This window comes from Culex quinquefasciatus, chromosome 3 (assembly GCF_015732765.1).
Source record: "Culex quinquefasciatus strain JHB chromosome 3, VPISU_Cqui_1.0_pri_paternal, whole genome shotgun sequence".
Taxonomy (NCBI): Eukaryota; Metazoa; Arthropoda; class Insecta; order Diptera; family Culicidae; genus Culex; species Culex quinquefasciatus.
The window spans coordinates 133,818,499-133,832,336 of NC_051863.1; the positions used below are offsets into that span (position 1 = coordinate 133,818,499).

A 13,838-nucleotide genomic window follows, 5' to 3' on the forward strand; every position below is an offset into this window, starting at 1 on the left:
TCATAAAAACTGCCAAACTTCCAATCATAGCCCACGGGCGTACACGATCGCCGCGCGTTTGGACTTTTGTTGGCCCACAAAACATCTCAACCGTCGGTTGTTTTTTGGTTCCCATAAAAAGAACCTGCCCAGGGGGGGACATCTTAAGCCAGCAAAAAATAGTAGCAATTTATATCACTCTTTCTAATGTCGACTTTGCGAGATCAGCGTATTTTTATCACTACGAATGTCAACCTGGTGCGATTATGCCCCCCCCCTCGAGTTCGTGAAACGATTGATTGGATGACAAAAGTTTGGACGGCGACGGAACATGGCCCCCGGGGCTTGGGGAGCTGCACTAAATTGCGACTAAACGTTAGCCGCAAGACCCGTTTCCTGACACTTTTTTTGCGGAAAATGTATTTTTTTGCTCTGCGAGCATGTTTTGACACAGATATCACGATACAGATATTCGATATCCACCTGACCTGTTGCGAGCGTGATTAGTTGGGAGAGGGAATCGCTGAACGCTGTAGACTGGTTCAGTTTTGAACACGATTGGGTCAACGTCAAAAACCTTAACGAACCTCACTCCCTACAATCTTGAAGATCTACGATTCTAGACCCCGAACCAGTCTACCGCAAATTCCTCGCTAACCCTGTACCTCTGCACCAAGCGCAATTAGCTATGATGGCTTGTCAACTTCTGTGCGCTAACGCTCTCTCTAACGCCAACACTCGTCCCGTGGACAACTCGACGGTCATGTTTCCCTCACCTCCAAGAATCCCGCGGGCGCGCGCTCGTGACAGAGGATCAGCCGCGGGAGTGAAAACTCTTGTCAGTCTGACACCCTCTCTTCCCGCGGGACCCGGACGGGACACGGCGCGCAAAAAAACAAACAAGCACCACATTATCGAGGGGGTCTGCCCGGCCCGCGGAGTTCCCTTCTGCACCGAACACGAACGGCCAGAGATAAAGACTTGAACTTGAACATGAATAAAGGGATTAAATAAATTAATAGCGACAGCGACCTACAAGACAACTCTCGGTGGGTCCCGTCCTGGGTGACAGAGACCTCCAGAAGAACCCCAGCAACTCTCGCGCGAACGAGAAGAACAATTGGCTAATGACAGGGGACAGCTCTCCAGACAGCGCTCTGCGCAGGGAAAGGGGAAGAAGAACATTATGGTTGTAATAAGACCTCTCGTCCACCCTGGTACGGAAGATCCGGAGATCCGCAGTGTCATCAATGGAGGAGGATTCGCAGAAAATTGCAGGTCTCTCTTGCCTGCATCTCGGTGGTGCAAGACTGACTGAAGAACTAGGGCTGACGAAGACGACAACGACGACGGTGTGGTCGCGCAGGTCTTGCTTGTGACCTGTGAGTTGAAGACGATGAAGAGGATGATATTGGACCCAGCGGCGACAGGAAGGAGATTATGGGACATAAAGCAGTATAAACGAAATATTTAGGATGATTGCGTTGTGGGAGGAAGGAAAGAGGTGACGGTGAGGAATTTGGTATTGCTCGAGTAGTGGAGTTGTCCAGAATATGATCTCTTTTTGAAAGTATTAAAAAAAATATTAAAAATCCTTGACAAAGGAAAACTTACGTTATCTTTTCAATCACATGAAAAATATTCATGAGCTAATTAAATATATTCGTGATTTTACGAACTTCAATGCATGAGAAAAATTTACATAATTTATTTTTAAAAAGGCTGGTACAAATACTTTTTAAAGTTTTTGTAACCCCCCTCCCTTCCCTCCCCTTCAAAATCAGCCCGAAAAATCTGGGGACAAAAACAATGTTCAAAATTTCATTCATATATAAAAAAAAAAGTGTTCCAGGCATCATGTTTTCCAATTCATGAACCCGTGAATAATATAATTCATGTTTTCGTGATATGTTTCACGATTTTGTGAATTTTATTCATGTAATAGTGAATAGAACTTCATGACTTTATGAATTCTAGTCATGACTTATAACTTTAAATGACCATTTGTGTATTTGTTCATGAAAAAGTGAATATCACTATTCATGATTTCACGAATGATTAACATGAGGTCATGAATAAACTTCATGACTTCATGAAAAATATTCATGAGCTTATGAAAAATGTTCACGGTTGTACAAATGTCAATGCATGATAAAAATTTACGTCATTTTTTTAAAGGTTTCCCTCCCTTTCAAAATCGGCCCGAAAAAAATGTTTTTAAAGAACTTCAAATGAAAAATCAAGAGCAATAAACTTAAATCAATTTAAAACGCATTCCGCAGCGTTTAGAATCTTAATTAGCATGTTTGAGTATACTTACAAATCTTTCAAATTTTTGAATATTTTCGGTGTACAGTACCGCTATTTTTTTGTTTTCGTCAAATCTTACATTTTTCGAAAATTAATGATTGATAAACAACTGATCTAGTGTAAAATGCATTTTAAAACACTTTTTTCATTCAAATGTTAAGACCATGGCTCAATTTTTTATATATTTTTTATTTTAGCCCCCCCCCCCCTCGACCTCGACCAGAGCAAATACTTTTATAAGTTTATGTCGCCCCCCTTCAAAACTGGTCCGAAAAATCAAGGGGCAAAAACATTTTTTTTTATTCAAAAAACTTCAAAATTTAAATGAATTTAAAAGTAAAATCAACTGAAAACAATCTAAACCGCATTTTTTTGCATTGATAATCTTATTGAGCATGTTTGGGCTCGATTAAAAATATATTCGCAAAAATCTTTTTTTTCGCAAAAAAAAAAAATTTTTGTCAATACTTAGGTATTTTGGAAACTAGTAATTGCAAAACAAACGGTGAATAATGCATTTTCAATTACTTTTTTCTTTCAAATGTTAAAACCATGGCTCGTAAATTCAATTTATCAACATTTTATTTTTTTGCCCTCCCCCTCGTTTTCGGTCATATTCGAGAGACATAAAGGTCAAAAAATATTTGCAACGGCCTAAGTATTTTAAGTATTTTGAGTATTTAAAGTATTTTAAGTATTTTAAGTATTTTAAGTATTTTAAGTATTTTAAGTATTTTAAGTATTGTAAGTATTGTAAGTATTGTAAGTATTGTAAGTATTTTAAGTATTTTAAGTATTTTAAGTATTTGAAGTATTTGAAGTATTTTAAGTATTTTAATTATTTTAAGTATTTTAACGGTACACATCAACCATAGCTTTTGCACCCAGATTTCTGATACAGACATTTTAGTATTTTCAAAAATACGGGAACTATCGATATGATTTTTTATTCATCCCCTAAATTACTGTCTTCAAAGTTATTTACAACAAAGTTTGACTAATTTTACAATCAGGTTCTTGCAGGATTGGGTTCGTAAGTTTGACAAATTTGGAATAAGAAGACAACAACTTCCTTGGCTGCTGTGCACCCTTAAGTATTTTAAGTATTTTAAGTATTTTAAGTATTTTAAGTATTTTAAGTATTTTAAGTATTTTAAGTATTTTAAGTATTTTAAGTATTTTAAGTATTTTAAGTATTTTAAGTATTTTAAGTATTTTAAGTATTTTAAGTATTTTAAGTATTTTAAGTATTTTAAGTATTTTAAGTATTTTAAGTATTTTAAGTATTTTAAGTATTTTAAGTATTTTAAGTATTTTAAGTATTTTAAGTATTTTAAGTATTTTAAGTATTTTAAGTATTTTAAGTATTTTAAGTATTTTAAATATTTTAAGTATTTTAAGTATTTTAAGTATTTTAAGTATTTTAAGTATTTTAAGTATTTTAAGTATTTTAAGTATTTTAAGTATTTTAAGTATTTTAAGTATTTTAAGTATTTTAAGTATTTTAAGTATTTTAAGTATTTTAAGTATTTTAAGTATTTTAAGTATTTTAAGTATTTTAAGTATTTTAAGTATTTTAAGTATTTTAAGTATTTTAAGTATTTTAAGTATTTTAAGTATTTTAAGTATTTTAAGTATTTTAAGTATTTTAAGTATTTTAAGTATTTTAAGTATTTTAAGTATTTTAAGTATTTTAAGTATTTTAAGTATTTTTAGTATTTTTAGTATTTTTAGTGTTTTTAGTATTTTAAGTATTTTAAGTATTTTAAGTATTTTAAGTATTTTAAGTATTTTAAGTATTTTAAATATTTTAAGTATTTTAAGTATTTTGAGTATTTTAAGTATTTTAAGTATTTTAAGTATTTTAAGTATTTTAAGTATTTTAAGTATTTTAAGTATTTTAAGTATTTTAAGTATTTTAAGTATTTTAAGTATTTTAAGTATTTTAAGTATTTTAAGCATTTTAGGTATTTTAAATATTTTAAGTATTTTAAGTATTTTAAGTATTTTAAGTATTTTGAGTATGTTAAGTTTGTTTTAGTATTTTAAATATTTTAAGAATTTTAAGTATTTTAAGTATTTTAAGTACTTTAAGTTTGTTTTAGTATTTTAAGTATTTTAAATATTTTAAGAATTTTAAGTATTTTAAGTATTTGGGCTCAAAATAGTAGCATTTACCCTATACTCAATTGATGTAAATCGAAAGTACTCAACGTTGCTCAAATTAAAATTAAAGATTGATAGTGTCAATCACCACTTAAAAACTCCCACTCGGGTTGCCCACAAATTCCGTAGAGCTGTAAATCGCATTCGCTAATGGACAAATTTATCAACATTGCACGCACTTGCCTGCTTTATGGTTGTCAAACCGCTGCGTGGTCGAATCAGAGCGCAAAATATGCGATTATAGTGACGTATAGACCGACAAAAGATCGGGCGTAAAGCCCGTTTTTGTTACCAAAACGACCAACAGTGACACGATACTTTGCAGTAAACTAGCTTATTGACGGAAGCATGCCATACCTCAACCTTCTTACTGATTGTAGTGCGCAAGGTTGAAGAAATGAATGAACGTAACGCTACCAGGAAGCTGGTACATTAAAGTGGTTGAGGTTCATGGGGTAAAATTGGTTTCTGAAATTTTTATAGTTTTTTGAAAGTTTGTTGAATTAAGACGAGAGACTGAATATTCTCGTGTTTTGATCATCATTACAAGAAACCCCAACTGTCCCCCTTGCGAACCTGCTCGGAACATTTCACCCAAACTTCGCATTGACAGGGCCCCCTTTCGGGCCACCACCTTCGAGTGTGCTTGGTCCAGCTTGGTCCAGTGGCCACTCTCACTCACTGTACCCACTTCGACCCCCAGGTCCACTTGTTGCTGAAGTGGCTTGTCGCGATGTCGCGTTTGTAAAACTTTTTTGTCAAAATAAAGCAAACTTGAGGCGTAAGTGGCCGGCCAGAGCCGGTGGTAGCCAGGCAAGACAAGCGTGAGAAAATAAACAACTGCGTAGGTCTCTTTGGACGAGAGCTGGTGGACCAGCTTGGGATGCTGTAGTCATAGACTGGCAAGTGGAATCGGAAACTGGTAGCACTGTTTGTGAAAATACTGCACTAAAATTCAGGGTTACAAATCCAATCAAGTCTAGAATGCTACATTTTGATTTCACAACCCTGCCAAATCGATAAAAAAAACAATTTTGTAAAGAAATCAACGTTGTCCAGTCTATTCCAGAAGTCTCGCTGCTTCCAACTTGAAACTCTTTAGCGATTTGGCCGCGGTCAGTCTTCGGCATAGTGCACACAACCCGTACCAGATAGTGGTGGCATAATTTATCTTGTGTGAGACTTGGCTGGCACTGGACCCAGGAGGTAGTACTTCTGACTGGCTGGCACACTTGTCGGTGGCTGTTGACTGTTGTATAACGAGTTTGGCGGTTTTCGGTGGTCTAAAGAAGCAACACACAAAAAAAGCCCGAATTTGCATTCCGAACAAATGGTGCCGCGAAAGTGTGAGGTGGTGTTGTACACTTGAAGAAACATTGTTGCCAAACAAAACATTAGGCGGAGAGAAATTTGTGAATGGATTGAATTAGGTGCTTATTTATTTGAAAATAGATTTGGTCTAACAAAATAAATCTATGGGAAAATATATGAAAATTATTACAATTTAGAAAGTTGGAGGTTGGAGTTAAGGGTCATTAACAACTTTTTTCAATTTATAAAACGCGTGTTTTTTTTTGAAAATTCGAAAAGTATTTTTTTAGATCGTAAAAATTAATTTTCAAGGTTGTAAAGCAGACAAACACACAAAAATATATGGAGAAAGTAACTTTTTGAATTTTTGGAACTTCAAAACCAATTTCCGCAAAAAGTTGGCCAATAAACAAGAAAATTGTTTTTTCAATAATCAATAACTTTTTACAGCACTCTTGGTTTTTTGAATTTTTTGAAATGATTGAAGCGTCCTATCTACATTACTCCACAAAAATGTTTGACGAAACAAAAAATCGTTGGCTTTTCTTCAAATTAGACTATTAAACTCAAAAATAAAAAATCTCAAATAAATGGCGTATATTTCCCACAAATTTGTACTTGACCACTTTTGCAACTATTCAATAATGTTCAAATAACTAACACCCTTCTCAAAAGACTTTCTCGAGTGCAACTCGCTCCATATACACAAAAATGGCTTATATTTCTAAAGTACAATACAAAGTTTCATTAATATCGGAGTGGATCAGGTACATCCGTTTCCTTATTTGGCATGGAATTTAATTAAATTTAATTTTGAATTTTTGCTTAATTTTTTAATGTAAAAATTGTTTTTGTAATTAAAAATAATATTACATAAATTTTGATAAAGAAATTTGGTTGTCTTTGTCTGAAATTATCGTATATTCTTTTGAATGTAAGGAGCTCTGGTTGCTGAGATACATAAAAAACTACTGGAAAATGAGATTTTTGGTAATCGCCAAAAACAACGTAAATTTCAAATGGCTTTATTTCAGGCTGGTAAATCTTTTGAAATTAGGCCTATATTTCAAAATGTTGTTTAATAATTTTATCTGGAATACCAGTAAAAAATCAGTGAGGTTTGTTTTTGACTTTGAAAATCGTATGGATAGTTGCTGAAAATGTCGGCATTTTAAAGTTGAGTTCGGGAATTAAACTCATTTTTCCTGTGTTTTTTTTCATTTTGTGGCTGAGATACAGCAACCAGAGGTTCCAATCTTAAATGATTCTTAATTAATGGGCACTGTTGAAAAAGTTCGAAAAATCGCTCATTTTTGCACAAATCCAATTTTAGGTGATTCCAAACTCTATTTTACATTAAAAATTAAGAAAAAAATGTTTTATATGTATTGAATTTTGCTAGAACATTAAGATAAAAACGTTACTTAATCCACCTTAAGGTGGTTGGTGCCTTCCTCGCATTCATGTTGTATTTTAGGTTGTATTTACAAATTAATTTAAGAGTTTTTTTTTTTATTTTTGTTCATTTATTTTTTATAATTATTGTTGAATTATTGATTTTACTTGAACAGCAATTTTCAATTATTTTTTTACCAACTCTCCAAAATAAAGGAGAAAAGTCTCATGAGTTATAAAAAAAATTAAAAAGTTCGTGTAAATCTTTGTCGAGACAAAATGATGCAGCAACATAATCAATACAGATGTTTTTCCAGAAGAGACGCAGACACTGCTTAAGCAATGTGGCAACCGGGCGATACGCATGCAAGGGGGTGTGGCTGCCAATCCCCCGCGTGGACCAAAATCCCTACGCATGCTGCGCGACTCTCGCGCGTAAGCAAAAAGATCTGGCCTTTGAGGTTATGCAAAAATCACCCTTTTTTGTAGCTACAAAAAAACGTTTTCTTGGCATAACTTTAAAAGTACTTCACTATACAGAATAAAATTTAATAGGGTCTTAGGGGACCCCAAAACGAACAGAATAAGGCGGATCCGGCCAAAATCGGTTCAGCCAGTTCTGAGATAATCGTGTGGAAAAAAATCATGTCTACACACATCCCCACAGACATTTGTTCAGAATTTGATTCTGAGTCGATAGGTATACGTGAAGGTATATCTAGGAGTCGTATTTAAGAAGTTCATTTTTCGAGTGATTTTATAGCCTTGCCTCAGTGAGGTGAGGAAGGCAAAAAGTCTGATCTTTGACGACATGAAAGAATAGCACTTTCCTGACATTTTGCGAGTTATACCGAATTTTTGAAATTGTTCATCATAGGAAAGGAATTTAATCCAGAAAATGTGATGATAGTCACTTTTTATTTTACAAAATTGGGCATATATTTCATTTAATTAAAATTGATACTTTTTATATTATCCTATACTGCCCATGTTCGCATAAATGTCCCATATGCAAAAACAGCAAACTGAGAAAAACGCAAGGCAAGTTTGTCCCACACATAAGGCTACGTGTTAATTTTTCATGGAAAAACTGAATTTCCCCAGGATTTCTAGAACAAAGTACTGGATGTTATAGGCTCTTTTGAAAGAGCACACGATTTTGAACCAAACTGCATCAATAACTCAAAAGTGATGAAAATGCATATGGGACATTTATGCGATCAGGGGCAGTATATAGGAAAATTGTTTTGAAAACTGTTCTCTACAATGTGATTGATTCGAAAATGTTTTAAAATGTCATGGCAGAGGATTGGACAAATAATTTTGGGCACCTTTTGGGTAATAAATAGCTTTTTAATGCTCGAATACTCTAAGTTTAGCAGTGTGTTATGCTCAAAGTTGTATCCGGACAATCTGTTTCTGTATTTTTATGAACAATTTTACAATGAAAAGATTTTTATTCGGTCGTATTAGGGTTTACACTTTGGATTTTGGGGTAATTTTGAAGAAAGATAGAAATCTGGCAAATTTGGTTCGGAAATGATTTGTTTCATGTCAAATATGTAATTCAGAGTCTCTCAAAGCATGTTCATAAGAATTCGATGGATTTGTACATAAATTCATCGGTTTCAGCGACTTTTTTGAAGAAATTTCCAAAAAAATCGAAAAAAATCTTTTAAATTTAGACTTCCCCACGAAATATTTCGGTATATCCCGCAAAATGTCGGAAAAGAGCCCTTTTTTCATGTTGCCAAATATAACACTTGCCGGATTTTAATCTTAAGTCAGTTCAATGATACAAACCGCGTGCAAAAAAAGTGCAAAGATCATGTTTTTTTTTTAAGTTGGCAACCCTGCAACATTTTTTTTCTGATTATTTCATTACTTATTTTTGTTAGGTCTTTTAATGTGCTGAGATCGAAATCTATAACTTTGCCAAAAGAACCAAATTGATCCGAAATTCTTCTCTCAAGTTAAAATTTAGAACATTTGGATAGGTACAGGTTATGGACAGCTGTCAAATTTGTTTGAAAAGTCTATGAACGAAATAATTATGCAAAATGTCTGATTTGGTCATAGGAAAAGTACGCACCATCCAAATCTTCAAAAAAAAAATAATAATAAAAAAAGGCTGATTGTTAAGAGAATTGCTTTATAGTACAATTTGGTCAAGAACACTATCAATCTAGCGAAGAACAACCAAAACACCTGAGGCCGTAGATAAAAAGGAGGTATTTCAACAAAAAATAAATAAAAATAAGTAAAAAAAACGCACACTCCAGCGCGAAAACAAAGATAGGAAATCCAAACTTATCGATGCATAAATTAAAATTTTTATTGACTCGTAAAAAGTGAAGTGACCAAACAAGAAGCGCGCGAAGAAATGGTACACACGGCGATCGCTCTGGGCTACGCCGCGGCCCGGACCAGACCATGTGGCCAGATGAGGGACAGCCGTGAATTCCATCCGGCCGTTCGGTCGACGAAGATCGGCAATTATAACACCTCGGCCACAGCTGAGAGCGCAGCGCAGGCCTTGGAGGTTGTTGCAAGAAAACAATCAAAAAGAAAATCTAAATCCCGTGCGAGGCTCGCCAACACGATGCGGGACCCCGAAGTCAGGTCAAAACTCAATAACAAATCATAATCGTAAATTATGTCATATTTATGGCCATTTAAAGCTTCACGGAACTTCAGGTCGGTCCGTTCTTCTCTTCTTTTTTTTTTTTTTTCGTAAATGGAAAATTTCATCTCGATAAGAGGTTCTTTCTCCTTAGCGGCCACTTGACCACCGGATCGTAAGAGTGTGGAACAAATTCCTTCCTGGAATGTGCGGTGTGTGACCACCGTAGAACCGAGAGGTGTCATGAACGACACCAAGATTCTTCTCTCTCTCTCGCGCCATATTATTTAACGCTTCTGGAATCATTTATCTCGGGGCACGAAAAAGGCATTTTTATGGCCTATCGTTTGTTTACCATCTTCGACAGCTTTGGCCAATATAACCAGATGACAGGCAGGCAGATTCTGGCTGGCCAGCACGTGCTCTTTCTTTGCCGTGGACGACCAAAAGCTGCGGGGGTGATTTATAGAATCGGTCACCTGCTGGGCGGAAATGGAAGCTAGTTTGTTTATCGAGTTTGACTTAATTTCTAATTATGGATTGGGAATCAGTTATGATATAGAGTGGATTTGATCAAAATAAACTTGAATTTTTCAATGATTTTAGTTTCAAGTATTGAAATGGCCGTTGATCTGGGTAACAATTCTGCAAACTTTGTCTTGAAGGGAAGTTTCCCATGCCATTCAAAACCCAACAGCAAAAACAATTCAACGTCCGTGACAAATCTCAACGATACGCTGCACTAAGCCGTTCAATCCCACAAATCCTGAAATCTAATCGAGTGACTCACCCCCAATCCAAACGGAGAGATCTCGTTTCGCATTTTGAACGTGACAGCCGAGAAGCTTAGACCGCGAGCCTAGAACACACGCGGGTTCGTCGCCTGTCAACCCTGTACAAATCTCTGTTCTATGAACTTGCCTGACGTGTGTGTCTCACACATCTCGGAATGCAGTCCGTTTTCTCTCCTCGTGACAATGGTATAATTGACCGAGTTACGTGATCGTGTTCAGGATTTTGACAAACTCCCCCTGGACTTGTTGATAATAAATAAATCCTGCACCCGTTCAAGTTTGACGCACCGATTAGAAGGTTTTGCGCTTTAGGGCATGACCTGTTCGCTGTAATGCTATCCCCTGGAACGCGAGGTCCCGCGCAGATCTGGTTTGGTTGGTTTTCAAGCGCGATATCGTGGCTCGTTGGCCCTTGCCCGGAGTCTCGTTACAGTACACGCTCGGGGTATTCTAGCGTCTTTAATTAACTTTTGGCATGTGTGCGAGTGTGTGGAGTTGTAGAAAGCGAGAGTGCGGTTCAGAGGAGTTGTGGCAAGTGGAACCGACGGCCAAGGATTCGGAGAGGTGAAAATATGACTTACTGCCTGGTCGGACTGCGCGTTCTTTCACTTGCCAAGTGAGAAGTACAACCCTTGAACAGTGAGTTTACGTGGAGTGGATCGAAGCGGGAAATGTTAACTTGGACAGTGGCGAGGGAGCAGTTTCTCAATCGAATCGAATCTTTGGTAGTTTAATTTTTTTTAAAGAATTTCAAAATATAGAACAATTTCAGCTCAAATCGGGAATTTTTCTGGTACTTTTGTACCCGACCCTGTCCGATTTTAATGAATCTTTTCAGACATGTTATCCTTGGCCTATATAAGCCATTTTTGTGTATATAGAGCCAATTGTTTGATTATTTTTTTAATTACAATTGAGAGGGGCGTAAGTAATTTAAAAAGTTTCGTATTTTATACTTTAAAAATTACTGTATCTCAAAACCTTTGCATCGTATCAAAAAGTGGTCAAAGATAAACTTGTAGGAAACTTGATGGGCTTTTTGAAAAAAATACACTGAAAGAAGAATACACGCCAATTTTATGAGAATTTTCATTTTTTAAGCTTAAAAGTTAAATTTTAAGGTGATGTCACGTTTTTTTTTTGTTCATTTTTTTGTGTAAAAATTGCCTAAAATGTGACAAAAAGACTCATGAAAAATGCAGGATGGTATGCCTCTCCTAAAAAAATACAAAAATGATTCACTAAAACTTTTTTTTTGAAATGTGGTCTAAACATCAAAATTTTCAAAAACTGATAGTGAACCTAGGCCTAGGCCTAGGCAAAAACGTTGTTATGGTTTCGTTTGAGCAATCTGCCAAAAATGTATGGAATTTCGTAATTTTTGTTCTCGTGGATCAAACTTACTTTTTGCCCAGGTATTTAAAAACGTGGGTTTTATAGAAAACCTAGATGTATGGGTATCAAAAGATCGGAAATTTTATGCCCTTTCCGATGCCACATAGGTTAACTTGTGAATTGTGGACCGGTTCGGATGCCGGTGGATTTTTCGACGACGTAATTCCGGGTTGGTACGAAATTCCAACGAAAAATCTATTCTAGCGATACAAAGACCCCAAAACGGTGTTATACCCACTCCAAAATGTTTATTTAGCAATTCTATGGTAATATATTGACATTTAGTTAAATTGAAAGTTTGCAAAATTAAGTTTAGATAAGTTTTATATAGAATTTCCAGAGTTATATAAACTTTTATACTAAGTAATTAGTAAACTTTATATTCAATCCAAATTATTTTTTTAATCAGTCAAGGATGCCTATTTGGAGTTGGGAGACTGGATTTATGGTGATTTGTCAACAAATAACTTTATTTATGTTAATTTTTCGAAAGGTGTACAAACTTTTTTTGCACCTTTTTATTTTTGTAATAGTATTTGTTATATAACTTTTATAGAAAACATCTTTTCATGAGCTTTTTGCAGCAAAATGTTCGGCATGAATTTCTGAACAAAACGTAGTACTAGGTTTATGTCAACATTAAATTGTTTACATGTTTCATCACAAAATGTGCATAGTGCCCAAGGGGTGTAAATACTTTTTTTACATACTGTATCTTCACAAGGATTTGACATAGGACAATAGTCAATATAGAGACTTTTATGTAAATTTGTCTGGGGAATCGATTCTCACTATCGGTTTTTTAAAATTTTGACGTTTAAACCAATTTAAAAAAAAGTTTTAGCAAATGATTTTTGTATTTTTTTAAGGAGAGACATACCATCCTGCATCTTTCGTGAGTCTTTTTGTCACATTTAAGGCTATTTTCACAAAAAAATTAAACAAACAAAATCGTGACATCATCTTAAAATTTAATTTTAAACTTAAAAATTGAAGATTCTCATAAAATTGGCGTTTATTTTTTTTCAGTGCATTTTTTTCAGAAAGCCTATCAAATTTCCTACAAGTTTGTCTTTGACTACTTTTTGATACGATGCGACGGCTTCGAAATACAGTAATTTTAAAATTACAAAATACAAAAATATTGAAATAACTTACGCCATTCTCAAATGTCATTTTTGAGTACAATTGGCTCCATATACACAAAAATGGCTTATATAGGCCTAGGATAACATGTCTAAAAAGATTCATTGAAATCGGACAGGGTCGGGTACAAAAGTACCAGAAAAATTCCCGATTTGAGCTGGAATTGCTTTATACCAAAACTAGCACAATTGAAATTTTGGCAAACCTATCCTTAGTTACGAGCGTTTAACTTTTGAAGGTCGATGTATTAAAATTAAACCTCTTTCTAATTCATTTTCATCATAACCAAAATAGTGATACCGTAAAACGACTTTGATAGCCTTTGATAGGTTTGCGATTTTTCCGCAAAATGAAGAGTACAATTAAAATACGTAAGGAATGGTTTAGAAACATACTGACCGTGGTAGAGAAGTGTTCAAAGTACCTCAAGAAGAACTTTTCATAAAATTTTGACAAGTTTAAAAAGTTATTTAACTATAGTTGGGTAATTCTCTACCAACTCACACGAAATCGAGAAAAGTTGCCCCGACCCCTCTTCGATTTGCGTGAAACTTTGTCCTAAGGGGTAACTTTTGTCCCTTATCACGAATCCGAGGTCCGTTTTTTGATATCTCGTGACGGAGGGGCGGTACGACCCCTTCCATTTTTGAACATGCGAAAAAAGAGGTGTTTTTCAATAATTTGCAGCCTGAAACGGTGATGAGATAGAAATTAGGTGT

General features: G+C 35.0%; 1 protein-coding gene across 1 annotated transcript in view; it reads right to left on the reverse strand.

Annotated features, from left to right (window-relative positions):
* The window catches only part of LOC6035492 (dendritic arbor reduction protein 1), a 256,132-nt gene that overhangs the window by 43,722 nt on the left and 198,572 nt on the right, over positions 1-13,838 (reverse strand). The gene's annotated exons all lie outside the window — the stretch shown is intronic.